This window comes from Acomys russatus, chromosome 27, assembly GCF_903995435.1.
Source record: "Acomys russatus chromosome 27, mAcoRus1.1, whole genome shotgun sequence".
NCBI lineage: Eukaryota > Metazoa > Chordata > Mammalia > Rodentia > Muridae > Acomys > Acomys russatus.
The window spans coordinates 40531331-40553767 of record NC_067163.1 but is presented as its reverse complement, the minus strand read 5'-3'; the positions used below and the strand labels follow the sequence as shown (position 1 = coordinate 40553767).

Here is a 22437-nt window from a genome sequence, read left to right as displayed (position 1 = left end):
AACACTGGACTGAGGAAGCGGAGCAGTGAGTAAGATCATTTGCTGTAAAGACATGACATTGTTTTTACAGAACTGATGTCCTTGACACTTCCTGCTCCCTCAATCCTTCCTCTAACTCCCTCTGTTACTCCTCCTAATGTTTGGCCATGGATATCCATTATCTTCTGGATGAAGCCTCTCAGATGACAGTTATGTTAGGCTCCTGTCGGAAAGGAAACAGAATATCATTAATAGTGTCAGGGGTTGAGTGTCTACCACAGGGTGGGTCTCAAGTTGGGTCAGTCATTGTTTGGCCATTCTCTAAATCTCTTTTCCATTTTATAAAAAAATATATAGAAAGCTTCACAAATTTGTGTGTCATCCTTTTGAAGGGGCTATGCTAGTCTTTTTTGTTTTGTTCCAATTTTAATATGTGTGCTGCTAAAGTGAGCACAGAAGTACAAGTCTTGAGGAAACTATTTGCAAAGGAAAAGAATGAGGATATATGATTAATGTTTATTAAAAGATAGGATTGGATGGAGGGGCTGAGATGCAGGGAAGAAAGAATGACAGAGCTCCTTATCCTAGCTTCCTAAAAAATATTAAGGAATATTATATATTTTATTTGTAGATCTTGGCATTATTATCAACAGTATAGAAAATTGTCATTAAAAACATTCAAATCATCAATTTGGCGTCAAAAACAGCAGTCTTAGAGAAAACCAATTTGACCAATTTCTCTTATTGTTTTTTATGTTTGTGCTAGTTTTTAACTCAGTCTACTTATTTAGAAAAAAATGTATTTTTGCATTCTTCTTGTGGGAGCTTTGGATCATCACTGATGCATAACATGTCAGTGAGGATATTTGGATAATTAATGCTGAGCACGTTCAAGGTGTTTAAATCTGAGGGTGTGAAAGGAAAAGGGCAATTCCCATGAAGAAAAAAATCTGGCAGAGACCCCTCTTAGTGCCCCTGTTGTTATTGGAAAGAAAATGGGAAATACTGTAATATTGGAACCTATAAATTTTTTATGAAATTCTTTTTCTTGGTGCCAGGATATAAACCTAGTGTGGCATGGAGAATTCTGAATGATTCCTGATCCATAAAATATCATAAGCTTCTACCAGTCATAGGGTCCCTTCCTGACCCCCAGACACTAAGACTATGATGAAAAGAATGGCTGTGGATAACCTTGTCAATATGGTCCCACAATACAGACCTAATGCAGTGTTCTGTCAACTGCAGTGGTATTTTCCTTCAGAGAAAATGCACTGATAACAATTAAAAAACTGCTTTAGGATTTTCAGGATGTTGGGAATTATTTGAAAAGTAAAGTAGTAGAACATTTGATAAGAGACTAAGAATAATTTGTCAGTTATTAGCACATTCAAACAGTAGTCGTAGGTACCAATCGTTTTAGAGAAAATTAACTGTGGTGGAGAATGTTTAGTTTCTTGCACATGGATATTTAGATATGATCATTCAGAAGTTATTATTCACTAAAATTATCCATAGTTGATTGATTGTATTATGTTGATGAAAATTCACATTTCTAGTCAACTTGACTTTCCTTAGTAATTTGGAGTGACATAACTTTTGACAATGAAGCTCTGTTGTGAGCAATAATAGAGTATTTTATTATTCTGTCCTTAAGTGAAAATTGTGGAAGAAGGCTGCAGAAATTTGTTGGAAGAAAGAAAACCTCTAAATTCTGTAAAGATATTTGAGAACTTTTATAATGTTTTTAAATGGTATAGAATACATACCAAATGTGCCTTAATAAAGAAAAATATCCAAATTATTTTTATGATTATCTTCCATGGGCCTTGGGTTAATAACTAAAATATGTTTATAGTCTTCATTAGAATTCTTTACTGCAAATGTGTTTGCCCTTTGGAAACAAAATAATATTATTTCTACCTCTAAATAATGTTTAGAAAGTAAATAATGAGCACATTTTAGGTTAACTTATATTACTGGGTAGCATAAGGTGATTTATTAAAACTGTGTCCATAAGTAACATAGCTTATTAATTCAATAACATTTCATTCTCAGTTAAGAAGTCATTTATACATGTTAGGCTCCTCTTCATTCCCAAATGTTAAATTTGTCCTGGAAAAATAATCTGAATATTGAATTTGCTCCAAATTGTAGGAGTGAGTTCATATGTGAACCTGTACTTCAGAGAACACTGTTAGTATGTAACTCTTGTTACAGAATGGAGCCATGTAATTGTTCTTTATTATTTTGATGATGCTATGGCAGCCATTTTTTCTTTCTTCTAGAACTTTGTGAAATTGAGAAAGTAGAAAGGGACATGAATCAGATCAGAATCAGGTCAAAGTAGGGCAAGTAATAGTATGCCTGCTTAAAGGACTTCTTCCTCAATTGAGATGCATGTAGAAATCCTAGGATCTTATCCAGAATGTAGGATGATTGGATTGATTTCATATTTAAATTTTAAAATGTGTTCCTGTATTGAACAATAATATTTTCTATGCTCAACCCTGCTATGAAAACTCAGAATTAATTTGAGCTATGAAAATGCACTTGAGAGAATTACAATTCCTGCATTATTAAGAGTAGCTCAGTGAAGATATATTATAATACAATGGCAATATTACACTTGTATATATGTTCACTGAATCCCCTTGTCCATCACTTTTCTCAACTTTCTGCTTTTATTTCATTCCAAAGTAGAGTGTAGAAAATCAATTACTAATTTTCAAATAAAAAAATGAACACAAATTATTCTTTAGTAATCTAATGCTTCTTGATGCAAAGTTTAGTACATTTTAGAGTACATGACAGCAATTAAATAATTCTTATATCTACCACCAAGGTAGGAAAGTTGTTTTCCTCAAGTTTGGAAAATACAAATGGCCAAATCACTATGAATGTAACATTTATTTAATTCCTGAGTGTTTCATGGCTCTTCTTGCTGTATGTAGTTTATTTTATTTATGTGTAATAATATAAATGTATATGTAAAAGAAATATAATAAAAACAGGCACACAAAGTAAATAATTAATAGTTTAAAATATGTAGAATAATATTGATAATTATAAAAATTATGCTTTCCAAAAAGTTTGAACAAGTACCTAAGGTAAGTGTTAGATTCACATGTGGACATATGTTAGCGCTTTTTATTTTACATATAATGTAGCTCAGCCCTTCATCGGGTATAATACTTGACAATGGGAGAGATTCAAAAGCTTGTTATATTTCTAGATTTTGTTTCCTCCACATATTTTGTGCTTTATTTATTTTATTTTTCTTGGTTTTTCTTTTTATTATTTTTTTATTTTTCATGATTTATTTACATTATATTCTGATTGTTACTGCCTTGATCGTATCCACCTGTTTCCACCCTCCCTCTTCTGCCTTATACCCCTCCTCCTGGGTATAAGATGGGGTCAGGGGCCTCTTTTGCCACCATCTGACAAAAGTGTATCAGGCCTTATCAGGACAGACTGCATCGCTTTCCTCTGTGGGCCCACAAAGCCACCCAGCCAAGATAGAGGCATCAAATCACAGACAAAAGCATTCCCAACCACATGGAGAATGAGCTGTCCATCAGCTACGTCTGCACAGGGAGTCTAGATTCTCTGCATGCATTGTCATTGGTTGGTGTATATGTTTTTGCAGGCTCCCATGGGTCTATATGTGCCAGCCTTGATGGCCTCCTTGTGGGCTTCTTAACCCTCCTGGTCCTTCCATCTCCTTACCCACTCTTCCATACAACACCCAGGGCTCCTACCAGAGTCTGGCTGTGATTGCCAACATCTGTCCATATCCCATACTGTGTAGAGTCTCTCAGAACACATCTAATTTGGACTAATATCCACTTATAAGAGAGTTCATAGCATGTGTGTCTTTCTGGATCTGAGGTGCCTGAAATTTTAATGATTTCATTTTTTTTTTGATAGCTGAGTAGTATTCCATTGTGTAAATATACCAAAGTTTCTTTATCAATTCTTCAATAGAGGGACATCTAGATTGTTCCTAAATTCTGGTTATTAAACTGCTACAAACATAGTTTATCAAGTGTTCTTATTGTATTGTGGAGTGTATTTTGGCTATATACCCAGTAGTGGTATAGGTGGGTCTGGAGGTAGAGGTAATACCAATTTTCTCAGAAAGTGCCAGATTGATTTCCAAGGTGGTTGTACAAGCCTGCAGTACCACAAGCAATGGAGATGTGTTCTCTTTTCTCTAGATTCTCCCAGCCGGTGTTGTGACTTGAGTTTTTGATCTTAGCCTTTCCAACAGGTGTAACATTGATTTGCATTTCCCTGATGACTAAGGATGTTGACCATTTCTTTATGTACTTCTGGGTCATTGGAGATTATTTTTCCATTTGATTTCTGTCTCAATGATCTGTCCTTTGGTGAGGGTAGAGGGTAGAGTACTGAAGTCTGTGTGGGCCTCGTTGTGTGATTTTATGAATGTACAGCTCACCTCTTCTGGCCTTGTCACAGATGAGTGAGGCAGATCTGGAGTCAGCAGGGAGAAGGCTCTAAAATGAATGTTGCACAGGCTCCCCATTGGCCTCTTTGAGATGATGGACAATGGGGGTTGGGTTCCACCTACAGCTCATCTCTCTGTTGGCTGTGTCCTAGGTAGGTCAGACACATCAGGCAGATCATGAGCAAGATTTGGCGTTATGGAGTCAGCTGAGCAGTCAAAGGGTGCCTTCTTTACAAGTTAATGGTAGCTTCTCAGCATCTTAACAGGGAGGCTAGAGACTAAAACCTACAAGGCATGCCAGACCCTAAAATCAAACTTCATACTGATCAAGTAGCAAGCAGGAAACCACATTCCAAAGACCAAAGCAAATCTGGCAAGATGACCATGCATACACCAGAACATACATTTACCCTGCATTATCCTCCCTCATCTAAACAAATGTCTTAGAAATAGTTCTTCTAGCTAGGAACATAACATGGACTCTAGATATAGAACCCAGTTCTGGACCCACCATATTGAAAACTTGTTTCTAGTTAGAGTTCTATAATTCTGATTTGCAGATCCACAGTTATGCATGGAACCTGGAATCCACGAGGACACCTTCATTTATCCCTTATTGAACCTTCAACTACATTGAATGCAGTGCAAAGAGGCTGCATTTTCTGGTGAGTTTTCTGAGAAATAAGGGCAGTATTTCCCTTAGAACGCACTGAACTCTTTTCTTTCTCCCCATCTACCTTACATCAGAGGAATGGCTCCTCAATATTTTCCTCAAATTCAGGTACACAACATTCTTTAAAAGTTAAGGCAATAAATTGCTTCTTGATACCTGCCTTTAAATGGCTTTGAATAAATACATGAATTTGATATTGTTTAAAACCTGTTGTTTTTGCTACTGTGGCTGTTGCTGTTGTTATTGTTAAATCATGTTTAATCATCTTGAAGCCTTTTGAAACTTGCCAAAGCAGAATATTTTAACCGTTTAAAAAAATTATTGTAACACTTTATTTTTTTATTAATTTATTCTTGTTACATCTCAATGGTTATCTCATCCCTTGTATCCTCCCCTTCTTCCCTCCCTCCAAAATACCCCTTATTCCCCTCCCCTATGTCTGTTCCTGAGGGGGATTTCCTCCCCCTGTATATGCTCATAGGGTATCAAGTCTCTTCTTGGTAACCTACTATAAAATATTACAATAGTCTAAACCTCACAAAGACTATTGTAACATTTTAATGGAAAAAATTTCTCCAATAGTCAAAAACAACCTAAGCAGAAAAAAATAATGTTCAAAGATTCATAGTATCCTAACTCAAATCTTACTATAAGGTACAGCTATAAAGGAATCATGGTACTGACCTACAAATCAGACATGTAGACAAATGAAATATGATAGAGAATGTAATAACAGAGGGAAACCCATCCAGCTTCAGTAAACTAATTTATAACAAACGAGTTGTCAAAGAATACATGAACCAAAGACAGACTCTTAAACAATCATGTTAAAATTTCATGTCTGCATGCAGAAAAGTGACAATAGAGACATATCTTACATCTTTAATAAAATTTAAGACATGGAAGACATCTTAATATAAGTCCTGAAAATTTGAAACTCTTAAAAGTAAAAATAGAAAAAAAAATCACTTCAAAATATTAGCATAAGGAAGGACTTTGTTTTTTAATATTTTATTAATTTATTCATATTTTATCTCAATTGTTATCCCATCCCTTGTATGCTCCCATTCCTCCTTCCCTTCCACTTTTCCCCTACTCCCCTCCCCTATGACTATATGTACCATTTGACTAATATTTATTTTGGCAACTCCAGCTACATTATCTTTGCACACTAATGTTTTTGTACCTAATAATTTAATTTGAATATCTTACAGTATTTTCTAAGCTTTAATGTCAAAGAGAAATTTATATTCTCCTTAGTAATTTGCATTTATCATTTTCTTAATGTAGACATAGGTGCAAACAAACAAACAAACAAACAAAAACAAGAACAAACAAAAGGATTATATTATATTGACAAAGCTTAGTTAGAAGTAATTGACATGAATGTCATCTCTTAGTATGTAGTGGTAACTAAGATTAACATACACAATGCATCCTTTATCTTTCCTCATATTCAAGCATGTTGGCTTGAATAACAATAAAATTGCAATCTTTTCCTTGCCAATAATGGAAATCATTATATTTGTACATTTTGTTAATATTTACATATATTGTGTTTAAGAGTCCTTTGTGGTTTATATCCCTAATTACTTCATAATATATTTCTTGATCTCATATGTTAATCCCTTTTATTGTGGCCTAGAGGTGTTTGAGTTCTGTCTTTACTAATAGCCATTTTCTTGGAGCCAGTATGATTTTTATAAATCAGAAACTAGCATGTACATCCATGGGTCAAATTCAACTCTGTTATGTTTGTAAACTGTATGTTATGATCAGGATAGCCATCTGCCTTATTCTTTCATTTTGGCTGTAGCTCATATGATATGCATACAGCATACTAATTTTATATTATTATGATGGAAAACATCTTACCAAAATACTTTTCAAAATAATATACTTTTGAAGAATAAGTATAATGAAGCTGTTCTCCTTTGTGAGTAATTATGAATAATTTAAAAATATTCTTACTGCCAAATAGCAAACTTTACATATTTTATTTCCTAGCCATCATTAAATGTTCCATTTAAACAACATTGAATGACATAGTCAAATTTGAGGACACTATATGGTATCTTTATTTATATTTACACACATATGAAAAGTCTGAGGTAGATTGTGAAATTATTTTAAAAGAATATCTTCTGCACACATACAGTTTAAAGTGCATGGCTCTTAAATTTAGTATTGTGTTTGAATTTATTTCTAAAGAATAAGAGTGAATTTACTTTGGGAGGAAAAATTTGTTCATAATACCACATTTAAAGTGTTTCACTTAAAATAAAAGCAGATACATGCAAAAGAGAAAAAAAATGGGAGAGATGGAGAGGTTGCCTCAGAAAAGAGAGGAGAAATGATAGAGAGAGAGAACAGAAACAGAAAGAAAAAAGCAGAGAATTTTGTTAGCACTATTTAGAAACATTCAAAGTGAGTCGAAGAATAAAAAGTGTTTCTCTCAAAAATAAATTATATGAAGGAGCAAAGACATAGATGTGATATTTAAAATAGAAAAAAAATATTAACAACCCCAATGTTTATATAATTTGATTAAGTATATTAACAAAGAGAAACATCAGGATGGACTGTGTGCCTGTTGAGAGGATCACATGGAATTAGAACAGTCATGTGTGGTAACCAAAACAATAGTATAGAAAAAATGTGTCCGGGGCACACCGGACAATCAACTGGGACCCTTAGACCCTTGGGAGAGAATGGGGGGAGAGACATGAAGAACCGAGAGAAAGTCTGATCAAGCTGACACCGTTTATTATTTCACAGGCTATTTATATAGCTAGTAAGCAGGACCTTGGGAGGGGGAGCAGGGTGAACTTGGCAGCAAGTGTCCAGGATGTTTATCAGGGTGAAGGGGTTAGCGAGGATGTAGGAGGAAGGGTTTCTAAGCAACCCTAACCTCAAGGAATTATCTATATTATCTAAACTCTCTGTCCTGTTTTCTAAGAAGCTAGTTTGTGCAGGCGGCGGAAACTTACTGCAGGCAGCTGGGTTTCTGGAAAGTATCTGGGTCCAGGTCCACTCATCATTTGAGGCAAGGTCCAAGGTCTATGTCCAGCCCAGTTAGGGCCTTGGCTCCCTACACAAATGAAAAGTGCCGATGTGTAAACATGTGTTTCATAAATATCATATTCATCCTGAGCACGAGCCAATTGATGTTGATGAAGAAACAAGATTAATAGCTCAATTACAACATAGTGTTGGTATATCAAATTCCCTCAAAAAGTTAATGAATTAAATGTTTCATAGGATTTATAAAAGGATGAGACACCAGCTAGATGACAGCTTGTTTAATCAAAGTAATTAAGTAACAGAGATTCTAAGAACACTCTCAAGAAATGAATGCATCCTGAAACTCAGCAAAGTCCTTAGTTCCTAGCTCAACAAAATTCAGATTCACTTACTGAAGAACATCCATGCAAATGATAATTCACTGTGCAAAACCTAGTCATTAACAGACCTACATCTCATTCCCATTTATTCTTCATGTCAATTTTCTTTACTTTCCTTTGAAATTTTTAAAAAAATTTAATTATTAATTTATTCTTGTTACATCTAAATGGTTATCCCATCCCTTGTGTCCTCCGATTCTTCCCTCCCTCTCCTTTTCCCCTTATTTCCCTCCCCTATGACTGTTTCTGAGGGGGATTACCTCCCCCTGCATATGCTCATAGGGTATCAAGTCTCCTCTCCATAACCTGCTGTCCTTCCTCTGAGTGCCACCCGGTCTCCCTCTCCAGGGGACGTGGTCAAATGTGAGGCACCAGAGTACGTGAGAAAGTCATATCCCACTCTCCACTCAAGTGTGGAGACTGTTCTGACCATTGGCTAGATCTGGGTAGGGGTTTAAAGTTTACCGCCTGTATTGTCCTTGTCTGGTGACTTAGTTTGAGTGGGACCCCCTGGGCCCAAATCTGCCTATCATAATGTTCTACTTGTAGGTTTCTAGGACCCTCTGGATCCTTCTACTTTGCCATTCTCCCATGCTTCTCTCATCTAGAGTCCCAATAGGATGTCCTTCCCTCTGTCCCAGTTTCCTGGTAAGTGAAGGCTTTCGTGGGACATGCCCCTTGGGCTAGTATGCAGATATAAGTGAGTATATACCATTTAAGTCTTTCTGCTTCTGGGTTAACTCACTCATTATGATGATTTCTAGCTCAATCCATTTATCCACAGTTTCTTTATCCATTCTTCTACTGAGGAACACTTAGGCTGTTTCCATGATCTGGCTATTATGAATAAGGCTGCTATATATTCCAAGGAGATGGAATAGCTGTGTCTTGAGGAAGCCTTATTCCCAGTTTTCTGAGATAGCACCAGATAGATTTCCAAAGTGGCTGTACTAGTTTGCATTCCCACCAGAATGAAGGAGTGTTCCTCTCTCCCCACATCCTCGCCAGCATGTGGTGTCGCTTGAGTTTTTGATCTTAGCCATTCTGATGGGTGTAAGGTGGAATCTCAGAGTTGTTTTGATTTGCATTTCCCTGATGACTAAGGAGGTTGAGCATTTCTTTAAGTGTTTCTCAGCCATTTGATACTCCTCTGTTGAGAATTCTCTGTTTAGTTCCAAGCCCCATTTCTTTTTTTTTTTTTTAATTATTTTTTTTTATTAATTTATTCTTGTTACATCTCAATGTTTATCCCATCCCTTGTATCCTCCCATTCCTCCCCCCCCCATTTTCCCATTATTCCCCTCCCCTATGACTGTTCCTGAGGGGGATTACGTCCCCCTATATATTCTCATAGGGTATCAAGTCTCTTCTTGGCTACTTGCTGTCCTTCCTCTGAGTGCCACCAGGTCTCCCCCCATTTCTTAATTGGGTTATTTGGTTTGGTGGTGTTTAGCTTCTTGAGTTCTTTATATATTTTGGATATTAGACTTTTGTCAGATGTAGGGTTGGTGAAGATTATTTCCCATTCTGTAGGCTGTCACTTTATTAATGTTGTCATTATATATTTGTTTCTTTTAAGCTGAACTTGATAGCCATGTTAGAAAATTTGCAAGTGAGGTGGTCATGGTGGTGTTTGCCAATCTTCAGGGTGGCTGAGGCAGGAAGATCTCTGTGATCTTGAGGCCATTCCGACCTGAAGGGAAAAGTAAGCCCAGGACAGCCACAGCTACACAGACAAACCTTGTCTTAAAAATTGTTAAAAAAAAAAAAAAAGAAATAAAAAAGAAAATTTGCAAGTGTCTTCAGAATATTTGATATGTTTTCTGCTCACCCCACTTTAACAAATACATAGTTTATATCTAATAGCCTTGTTCTATGGTTTCTACAAGTTTAAAAATTATTTAAATTAACCTCACATTGTTTCCTATTTGAGTTCAAGCGAATGTTACTGAATTTCTCCTCAGCCAGGGCCTAAATACCCACCAATATACATGAATCCATTCATTTAATAAACAGTCTGTTCTCCTCACATGTATTTAGATTTATAGCAATTTGAGATTATATTCTTATGGGCCTAAGTTGCTTATTGATGCAGATAAACAATTTATTGTATTTTACACAGTCAGTAACCTTAAAGAAAAGACAATCTCTACTTTGGGCCGGAATGATGACTTGTTGTTGACCAAACAACCCTCCTGAAAAATAAATAAACAAATAAATCAGGATAATTTTGCACATCTAACTACTAACTACTAAACATGTATGTATGTGTGACATCAACTAGATGACAAGTTGCTTAATCAAAGTAATTAAATAAGAGATATTCTAGTTTCTATATATGTGAATATATATAATTGTATTTTATAATTGCATTTTTTCATTTTTTAAAATTTATTCATATTACATCTCAATGGTTATCCCATCCCTTGTTTCCTCCCATTACTCCTTCCCCCCCATTTTTCCATATTCCCCTCACCTATGACTGTGACTGAGGGGGACTTCTTCCCCCTGTATATGCTCTGTATATGCCCTGTATATGCTATCTCAGAAAACTGGGAATAGGACTTCCTCAAGACCCAGCTACTCCACTCCTTGGAATATACCCAGAAGATGCCCCAGCACACAACAAGAAAATTTGCTCAACCATGTTCATAGCAGCCTTATTCATAATAGCCAGAACCTGGAAACAGCCTAAGTGTCCCTCAGTAGAAGAATGAATAAAGAAACTGTGGTACATTTACACTATGGAATACTACTCAGCTATTAAAAACAAGGAATTCCTGAAATTTGTGGACAAATGGATTGAACTAGAAATTATCATAATGAGTAAATTAAGCCAGAAGCAGAATCAAATGGTATATACTCACTTATATCTGGACACTAGCCCAAGGGGCATGTCCCATGAAAGTCTTCACTTACCAGGAAAGTGGGACAGAGGGGAGGACATCCTATTGGGACTCTAGGTAAGAGAAACATGGGAGAATGGGCAAATAGAAGGATCCAGAGGGTCCCAGAAACCTACAAGAACATTATGATGGGCAGATCTGGGCCCAGGGTCCTGCTCAAACTATGGCACCAGCCAAGGACAATACATACAGTAAACCTCAACCCCCTACCCAGATCTAGCCAAGGGGCAGGACATTCCCCACAGTTGAGTGGAGAGTGGCGTCTGACTTTCACAGGAACTCTGGTGCCCCATATTTGACCACGTCCCCTGGATGGGGAGGCCTTGTGGCACTCAGAGGAGGGATAGCAGGCTACCAAGAAGAGACTTGATACCCTATGAGTATTTTATAATTTTAGATTCAGCAACACAGATGTGTTCAACCTGGACATTTGGTTGGACATTTACAGATTACTGGCATTTGAAGGAATCTATAGCTGCCAGATTGAGACAATATTTACTAACACTTCAAGGACTGGTTTCAAGTAAAATAAGCCATTGAGTGTGATAGATAAGGAGAGATATTGCAGGATTCCAGATACATGTACCAGATAAACAAGACAAACTAGTAGAAACAGAGAAAATAATTAATGTAGGAGATATGAATTAGTTAATAAATTATTAGTTAATATTTTAGTAATTAAAACTAAAGTAATATGCTAGGTGGCATAACATATATTTTCACTGAAAAAACATGTTTAAAAATACCATACACTAATATAGACAGGGTGATATACATATGTGGTAAATGCACATACATACATACACATATATTATACACTGTACAACATATTATATATACATTATATGCATACACATCTATGCATGATATACATTTCCAACCTTGGTTGTGGTGATGGAATAACCGGTATGTGCATGCATTCTAAGTCTTCATATTTTAATATAGCTCTACTGTTGCACTGAAGTTATTTTGTAAGGAAATCGTTTTTCAAAATATATTCTTGTGGGCTGGTGATCTAGATTAGTGTTTAAGAGTGCTGACTCTTCTTGCCAAGAGCCCTAGATTGTGTTCTCAGCTCCCACATTTGATCAACTTGCAATTCCAGCTTCACCAGGTCTGACACCCTCCGGCCTTTAATAATATCTTCACACGCATGATGCATATAAATGTTCACATACATGTGAACAGAAGTAAAAATTGTAAATAGATACTTTAAGATGGTGGCCTAAAATGTTTTTTGTGTTCTCCATATTCCAGATTAAATTCCAATATATTGTGAAAAGTGGTTTATGAAGCATTTCTACCATAACCTGTCTGAGATATCAACTGTTGCAGTATCACGATTATGTTAGAATTATACTCATCTGAAAGTCACATAAATTATTGGCATCTTTTACAAGGTTTGAGTTATTTATATGTTTATGGCTAGAATCAAATGACATTTATTAAGCACATTTTTTTTCTTCTAAGAATCTGAGCCAAACGTTAATAAAATAATCTTCCCAGATTCTAGTGAAAATAAATGACGAAACTGAATCTGTTAATTAATTTCAATTGGCAACTGTATTAGATTAATAAGACTCGGCTTGGGTGTATGTGAAAGCTTCTCCTGAGAGCATTTACTGAGTAGTTTGGAATTGTTATGGCTTTTGCGGCATCACCTACTGAAATGAAAAAAAAAAAAAAATGATGTGGGAAGGGAAGCAAAGCCTCACCCAGTTGTGCAAGTAGCTCACATCTGCCACCATTCCTTCATCAACACTCCATGCTCCTGGAACATGACTCAAAATGTCCCATCTCTTAACTGGTTTTTGTTGTTGTTGTTTTGTTTTGCTTTGCTTTGTTGTTGTTGTTAATTTGATCAAGGAAAGAAAAAAATCTTACTAATATCACATAAATATAAACTTAATTTGCCTAATGCCACAAAAATTAAAAATTTTAAGTGCTTAAGATTTATAAGTATTTACAGTCATCCTTCTAAAAGTTTCTGACATCATATGATCATTTACATAGTGTCTGTAGGTACTTAAATACCTACATTGTATACCTACATTGTATACCTAAATTGTATAATATTAGTATTTCAATGAGTTTTCTGGCTACAACAGTCAGCCCAGCATAATACTCTTAAATTTCTATTTGAAAACATTAAGTTTTCTCCAGGATATGCATTTGGACTCAACCTGCATATATTTTCTAACAGGAATCTGCAATATTACAAAAATATCCCTAGTAATTATAATAATTATGATTATGATTTTCTACTTTAATATTATACCCTTTCCCAAATATATATTCTCAAGACTGTGCCCCATATTTACATACATTCTACCATCTCTGCAGGAAAAAATACAGGCTTAAGCAACTCTTTTCATTCAGAAACATAACTAAAGATTTTCATGTTGCTCTCTAAGAAACTCTTGTCCAAGACTGTGTGCTCTTTCCTCACTTTTGGTGAGAATTCAAGACATGGATTGGTTATCACTAGTGTAGTGGGTGAATTAAAATTAACACTCACAATCTAGAATTGCATTATCCACTCATAAAACTCAGTGTCATACATAAATGCTATGCCGTTTTACCTCTTGCATTAGTAATTGATTTGCTTGTGATACAAACATGATACAAACTAATTCTCGGCATCCTGTCCCTTTCCTGACAATAACAAGTGGAAGCACGAACAGGGAAGTCTGTTATTTACCAGCCACAGCTCAATGCCCCATGTAATCAAATCCTTTGTCAGAGCATCCTGCCACATAATCAGATCTTGTGAATTGTCAAAGGCAATTTTATAAATATATATTCATTTAAAGCCTCAGTAAGTTTGTTGTATCACATTTTCTTCTCTTGTTTTTTTTTCTTTCCTCTGTAGTTGTATTCCTATTTCTTTTATATTCGGTAATTACATTTATGAAAAACATAGTTCAACTGTGGAAAAAATAATAAATTTTCTATTCACCTGTGGTAGCTATTGCCCTTCAATACCCCACACATTAAATTATTATGATTTGATTTGTTTATAATTTTCTCCCAGGATAACTTTTTTTACTGGGTAACTTCTTTACATGGTATTTTAAATGTATTTTTTCAAAAATTTCAATAAATAATCTTGCCAAGCCATGTTGGAATTTAATAATAATGCAGTTCTCAGTCGAGGCTTATCAAACTTTTCAGAGTGCAGGTTTAGCAAGTCCAATATTCTTGGGAATATGTGACTTCATCTTAGTTTTATTTCTCCCTTCATGCAGGTGAACACCCTTCAGATTTTGTTGACTCTGGGTAGCAGTGAGCATCCCTCCTCATATGGTTCATGATATTGACTCCAATGACTAAGTTGAAAATCAATTCACACCTCTTTGCAGAGGCCAGCTCACCGCTAGTGCTAATAACCATAGAGGTGTTACATGGTTATTCTTGGAAGGCAGCAATTACATAGTCCCCAGGGAACAGAGGGGAAGAGTGCTGCTTACTCTCTTAAATATTACTTACATGCCTGAGAAACACAATAGGAGATTTTTTTGATCTATCATTCATTTGAAAAAAATGCTGAAGATCCAATCACTGGTGATAATAGTTAGGAAACCTCCAGAGTAAATAGCAAGAGAACAGTGACTAGAATACAGCCAATCTGAGTAGAAGATTTACTGATTAGATGCTGGTGCCAATGAAGCCATAACAGGTGTTTTGGCTTACTCAATAGAAAGTGAATTCTTCATAGGCAAAAGGTATTTTACTTGAAACCAAATAGTGGAGTATGAACAAAAGGGGTGATCCTTTCATTTGTGTGTTAATTTAGATCTAAATGGTAGCATAAAAATATATAATAATTACAGAAAAATAGGGATAGGTGCCGTAATAACTATATTTCATAAGGTCAAGGGGTCCCATAGTGTAATAATCTTAATTTTTTATATCTTAATATTTTAACCAGTCTCCAAGGTGAAAGCAATGATATACTGGAGGAGTGAAGTTTGTAGAAGTACTTCAAGTATTCAATTTAGCCTGGCCTTTCCTCATATAAACATCCTGTGGAAGCAACACCATGATCCTCTCTGCTGCACATATGCTGGCTCACTCAGCTGCAGTGGGCAGGTACTGTTCACTGTCCCCAGTAATAATTATCATGAAAGGTGTATGAATTAAATTTAAGCTAAAACTAGATGGTGATTATAGTCATTAGGCAGGTCTGTACTTCAGCCCTCAGTAAGTGCATGCGTAATGTTCACTTGGCTGACTGCTGTGTCTCCTTTGCTTGTCTTTAGGAAGGATACGTTATTATTATTCATTGCATATCTCTAATGCCTATTTAATTGTGATTTTTTAATGGGAGACAAGAGCACAACACATCTAAGACATTTTTCTAAGCTGTTTCATATAATGCCACGTTTGTGATTTAATGCCATTCAAACACAAATGTCAAGTTCAATCTGACATGTAAAGTAAAAATAGCGCCAAATGAGCAGGTGCATCTATTTTTACTAACACAACAAATCTGTAAAGGAACATTTACTATCACATAAAAAGGCTTTAAAAAAGTTTTCTCAAACCTGGCAACAGAGGTTTCATTAGTCTGTAGCTCTTTTGAGGAGCACTGACTGACCAAGTGCCTTAACTTCCTTGAAAATACATATGTATCTTATATAAACATAAATACGTAGCATATAATTTTATACACAATAATTTCATACAATGGCATTCCTTCAGTTTCTATTAAACCCCTTTTCTGCTATCTGTCAGGTGTTTCCCATTCTTTATCTGTATTGACCTTCCTTCTTCTATTGGAGGGCCCTTACTATTTTTTTTTTTCATTTCCTACTTCATATCACATGTACCCTGCTATTTTCTTCTACTGTCCAAGCTTCTCATGCCTCAACTTTACCTATGATCCTTCCATATTTTCCTGGTTTCTGTGGTTACATCGTGTTGTCCAAGTTACTTCAAAAATAATATAGAATATTGATGTAGCCCTTGGTTGCATCACAGAACTTGAAGATGGGCCTCCACTGCTGAAAACACTACACAGAGAATATTAGATTCAGGTGATTCATGTGTATGCTCACCTGAAGGCCTCTTTCCTGTGGTATAGCCTTCGTGATACCAGAAAAACAAACGATGCAAGCTGACGAAGAGAGACAAGCGATCAAACACTCCTGCTCAGCTGCAATACCAATGAACCACAACAGTGATCATCATGAAAAACTGCACAATAAGTCACTCACATACTAGTGACAACCAGCAGTTATTTAATCAACAGGAGGAAAATTATGCCTGGTGCTAAAATTTTACACAGATTTGTGAGGCTTTTGAGACTACTTAATGGAAAAATAATCTACTAAGACCGCTGCGAGGGTCCGGCATTATTCCTTACTGTATTCTAAATCTCATCAAAGACACATTTTTACAGCAGATATAGACCTTTATAGAAAAGGAAAAATAGTCACACTGTAGATACTAATAGGTAGTGGGAAGACAGCCCCAATGGTGACATCTATATGACAGCTACTGCATCTTTGGATCACAGAACATCACAGCAAAGGTGACAGAGATTGTAAAATCCAGAATATCCTAAATTCTGTCTAACAGGTTTCCTAGAAGTGAGTTAACATGAAAGATTGGGACAATAGGAATGTTCAGGGATATGTGAATGTGGAAGGGGGAATTTTTCATGGGCTTCTCTTTTAATTTATTTATTTTTATTATAATTTATTCATATTACATCTGGATTGTAATCCCCTCACTCTTATCGTCCTGTTTCCACCCACCTCACCGCTCTGATCTATTCCCCTCCCCTATACCTCTGACCAGTGAGGACTTCCTACAGCACCATCTAACCACAGCCCATAATGTCTCATCCAGACTGCATCCCCCTTCTCTATGTTCCTGTAGGGCTTCACCATCAATGGGGAATGGTCAAATCCATGTGGAAAATGAACTGCCCGTTGGCTACACTGAAGGGAGCTCCAAGTCCTCTGTTTGCACTTTCCTTGGTTGGTGTATCAGTCAGTGCAGGCTCCCCTGGGTCCATATCTGTCAACCTTAATTGTCTCCTTATGGAGCTCCTGACAACCCTCACCCCACCCCAATCTTTCTATCCACCACATCTTCCATACAACTCACAGCCATTCCCCCATAATCAGGCTGCAAGTCCCAGTATCTTTCCCCATCCCTTTCTGGGTGTAGTCTTTCAGAGGGTATCTAGGTTGGTCTAATATCTGTTTATAAGTGAGTATATTCCATGCATGTCTTTCTGGGTCTGGGTTACCTCGCTCAGGATGATCCTTTCTAGTTCCATAAATTTGCCTGGAAATTTCAATATTGCCTTGCTTTTAATAGCGGAATATTATTCCATTATGTAAATTTATCCATTCTTCGGTTGAGTGACTTCTAGGTTGTTTCCAGATTGAGATGGCTCAGCCATTAAAGGCTAGGCTCACAACCAAAAGCCTTTCATGGTTTTGTAACTCAAAGCAGGTAACTATGCTTGGTACTGACAAAAGCAGGATTGGCCTCTTAGAAGATAAGAACCTTTAGTAGTTGTTGAGCGTAGAGTAGTCAGCCCTGATGCACATACACATAAAACAAAACGGACTCTGTAGGTTATGCTTATATTGTGTATATGTACTCACACACACATGCACACACTTGGGTATGCATGCACACATAAATACAAACACGTATATGTAACAATACTTAGCAAAGAAAATGAAACTATCAACTTGACAGTGGGCTTGGAGCTGGGACGTGGACTAAGTTTTAGAGAGGATATTTAGGAAGCCCTGGAGGAGCAAAAGGAGAGGGAGAAATGACGTAATTCTATTTTAAATAGAACAAATCTAAAGAATAAATTCATGGAAAATCCAGTTAAAAATGAAACTTTTTTCAAAAATGTCTGTCAGATATATTGAGCCGGAGGGCTGAAGATTGTGCCTCAATGTTATAAAGAGTTGTGGGTGACTATTCAGGTAGAAAACTGTCTCTGTCATCTCCTCATTTGAAAAGTTACTAACCTGCACTCCTGGCATACTCAGGTAACCAAGTTTATTCCTCACAAGTCTCTGATGGAGTTGAAGACCAGGTAGCTTAGTTTTATAATGAAGCTTAGTTGTTTAAGGGTTAAGATGTTTTTAGGTCTAAATAGGTGTTTTAATTTGATAATGACAATATGTGATGGAGATAGATTTACATTCAGAAACTTAGACGCACCAAGATAGAAAAGACCTTTTCTTCAAGGCTGTCAAATACAAATTGCCAAAACACTAAAAATGTAACATTTACATGATTCCTGATTGTGTCATGGTTCTTCTTTTTATATGTAACCTATTGTATACATGTGTAACAATATAAATATGTATGTAAAAAATAAAATTAAAAAAATGAAACTTTTTCTTAATATTTATTCACTTTATAGCAATGGTGCATGCCCTTAATTCCAGCACTTCGGCAACAGAAACAGAAAGATCCCTGTATGTCTGACACCAGCCCGGTCTACAAATCGATTTCCAAGAATACACAAGGAAACCATGTGTTGAAAAACCTAAAAGGGGGGTTGGTTCTAGTTTTAAGTCTGGAAGTGGTGGCACACACCATCAGTAGGCAGGCAGAAGCAGGGTATCCAAGATGGAGGGCAGCCTTGTTTATAGAGTGAGTTTCAGAGGCTACACAGAGAAACCCTCTCTCAAAAAACAGAACAAACAAAAATTATTTACTCACCTAGTCAGTGTTTAGTAACAGTGCAGACAAATATTGTTCCACAGTTGAGTTAGATAAAATTCGGTTACCTCAAACCAAATGAGGACATTTCAATTTTGCTCATTGGTTAGACCAGCACTAAAATTATTCCTGTTTTAAAACATTATTCCTTTTGAATAATATTGTGCATTTTTAACAGAAAATTATATTATATTATTTAAGACAATTTTGTGCATTTTCTAATAATTAAACGTGAAAGTATTGCAATTTAAAAGGTATGGTTTGGGGCATTATCTAGTCATGCAATATAATATTATCAATGTGATGACATACATGCATATTATTAAGTTAGGTCCTATTATTCCAGGATTGCTCCCCTATGTGCTTCCCAATTACCTAATCAGCTCCTTTGAAATGCAAGTTCTTTTTAAAAAATAAATAGACTGAAACCAGCTTTGGCCAATATTGCCATTGTTTTTTATGGAGGTATGCATGCAAAGAACCCCTTTATTTTATTATTGCTAATGCTTGTCTATAATTGTGAGACAAGAAGTGATGATCTGTGCTTGTTTTTAAAGGAGTCAATGGAAAAAAATTTCATCAATGCATTGAAAATTTGCCTACATATCAAACAAACATCAAAAAAAAATGAGAGGAAGAGAATTAAAATCAGTGATCAGTGAACAGCTATTAGTTGAACTCTGAAACACTGAATTTTAAAAGCGGTATATTTTGGCTTTGGTTCATATGTTTAATCTTAATTTATCACACAGATATTTGTCATTGTAATCCTGAAATAATTTAATTGATTGCTGAGTAAACACTATATTAATTGAAATAGTACATAGAAAAGAATCAATAAGATTAAAATTAGCAGCAGCTATTTTCCAACTTCTACTTCTTGCTCTGAGAAGTAAAATACTATCCGTTTGTGCTATTCTTGCTATTTCTTGTAACATGCGTAACGTATACTGTCACAAAGTGGGAAAGAATGAATGTGTTGAAGGTAAATCTATTGATATAACATAGGATTGTTATTACATTAATCCTTAAGTTTATTCCCTTTTTTTTGCTAATATATGTTTAAATGATGGTTCATAGAAAACACTAAATATTCTTATATATGGGGTATGGCCCTAGAGAAAATGATAAAAGATTCTCATATTTTCTGTATGGCTTTGTTATTTTATAAATAAGGCAAAAATGGTGGTTAAAATTTTTATACATTAGAGGAGCTTAAACTATGTACTTGTTATATATTTTTTGATATGGAGAAAGGAAGAAGAGAAGGGAAAATATATTCATATATAAATAAGAACAGGTATATTACATTGAAGGATTAAAGCCATGATAATAATAAAACAGCATGTAGAGAGCAATTTAACTTAATTTGCGTGGCTATACCTGCCGTGTCTACAAGTATAACTTAATTAAAAGTGGGAAGCATGATATTTGGGTAATATATTTTGAACCTCCTGTCTAATTACCCACTATAAGTGCACTGACCTCATGCTGATCCTAAACAACTGAAAATAACACAAAATATATTTCCCTAATGTTCCTTTCAAACTAAGTACAGTTAGCCAATTACTAGTAAGTATTTACTTTCATACTTCCACTTAAACAAATATGTGCTGAAATTTAGAACATTAGAAAAATAGATGTTATTACTAAAACTTATTCAAAGCTCAGGAGGACCTTAAAATAAGTCAGTCTCATAAAAACAAAGTATAGTTCCATTCATTTGCCTGCAAGTATCGTGATTTCCTTGTTTTAAATAGCTGAGTAGTATTCCATTATGTAAATGTACCATAGATTGTTTATCCATTTTTCTGATGAGGGACATCTAAGTTGTTCCCAGATTCTGGCTATTACAAATAAAGCAGCTATGAACATAGTGGAGCAAATGTCCTTGTTGTGTGATGGAGCATCTTTTGAATATGTGCCCAGGAGTGGTACAGCTTGTTGTTTAGGGAGCACTATTCCAAAGTTTCTGAGAAATCACCAGATCGATTTGCAAAGTGGTTGTACAAATTTGCACTGCCACCAGCAATGGAGAAGTGTTCCCTTTTCTCTACATCCTCTCCAGAATGTGCTGCCACTTAAATTTTTTATCTTAACCATTCTAACAGAAGTAAGGTGGAATCTCAGAACCATTTTGATTTGCATTTTGCTGATGACTAACGGCATTGAGCATTTCTTTAAGTATTTCTAGGCCATTCACTATTTCGCTTTTGAGAATTCTCTGCTCTTGGTAATCCAGACCCAGAAGCCCACACATGACAGGAGCCTAGCAGAGTTGTCTTCCACCCAGCAGCAATTCAAAACAGATACTGAGAGTCACAGCCGAACATTGGGCAGTGCATAGGGAGTCTTGTGGGGAAGTCGGGGTGAAACAGAAAAGGATCTGGAGGTGACAAGAGCTCCACAAGAAGACCAATAGAGCCAACTAACCAGGGCCCACAGGTACTTGTGGAAACTGAAGCACCAACAAGGATCATACATGGACTGGACTAAGGCCCCGTACATAGATGTAGCCTTTGGGCAGCTCAGAGTTTATGTGGGCACCCTAGTAATGGAAGTGTGGTCTGTTACTGACAAGGATTTGTTGACTGCTTTTTTTTTATCACTTACCACTGGCTGGACTACCTTGCCAGGCCACAGGGGAAGAGGACTTTCTCAGTTCTGATGTGACTAAGCTGTCCTTGATGGGAAGGAGGGCTCCCCTACCATGAGGTATAGAGGAGGGGGGTTAAGAGAAGAGGTAGGGAGCATGAGACTGGGAGGAAAGGGAGGAGTGGGCTCTGACTGGGACATAAAGTGAGTATATAAATGAATTATTAATAAAACAAGGTATAAATTTTTTACTTTTAACATCTCAATTCTTTTATTAATTGTAATGTTTAGTGTATCAGTTTACCACACCTGAATGGTTGAAATGTGGATCTCAAAAACAACTTCTAAGAGAGATGGAGAAGTGAAATCATGAAACCAAGAAGAGTCCTTCCCTGACTCTCTGTCCATCTGTTTTCTGGAACTTGTAATTTTTGATCTGTGTCATTTTTGATGTGCTCTCAAAGTAAAATGTTAAGTTTTTAAATTGTAACCTCATTCAGTGTTTTGTTGTTGTTGTTTGGTTTTTTTGTTTTTTGTTTTTTGTTTTTTGTCGATTAGCCACACTCAGGTAAGGAGTATCAGGTAATTGTGAAAAATAAACTTGATATGTTAATGTGAACCAGCAGCTGAGTACATTTCAGTGAGATGTCTGAAAGAAAAAGGGAATAGAGTGGAATTGAAGAGCAGTGAACCAAG

At 36.0% G+C, this 22437-nt stretch overlaps 1 non-coding gene across 1 annotated transcript; it reads right to left on the bottom strand.

Annotated features, from left to right (window-relative positions):
* Window positions 1-326: 326 nt before the first annotated feature.
* On the bottom strand, window positions 327-433 carry LOC127210383 (U6 spliceosomal RNA). Its single transcript, XR_007833293.1, has one exon. It is a non-coding gene; the product is annotated as a U6 spliceosomal RNA (small nuclear RNA).
* Window positions 434-22437: the final 22004 nt, after the last annotated feature.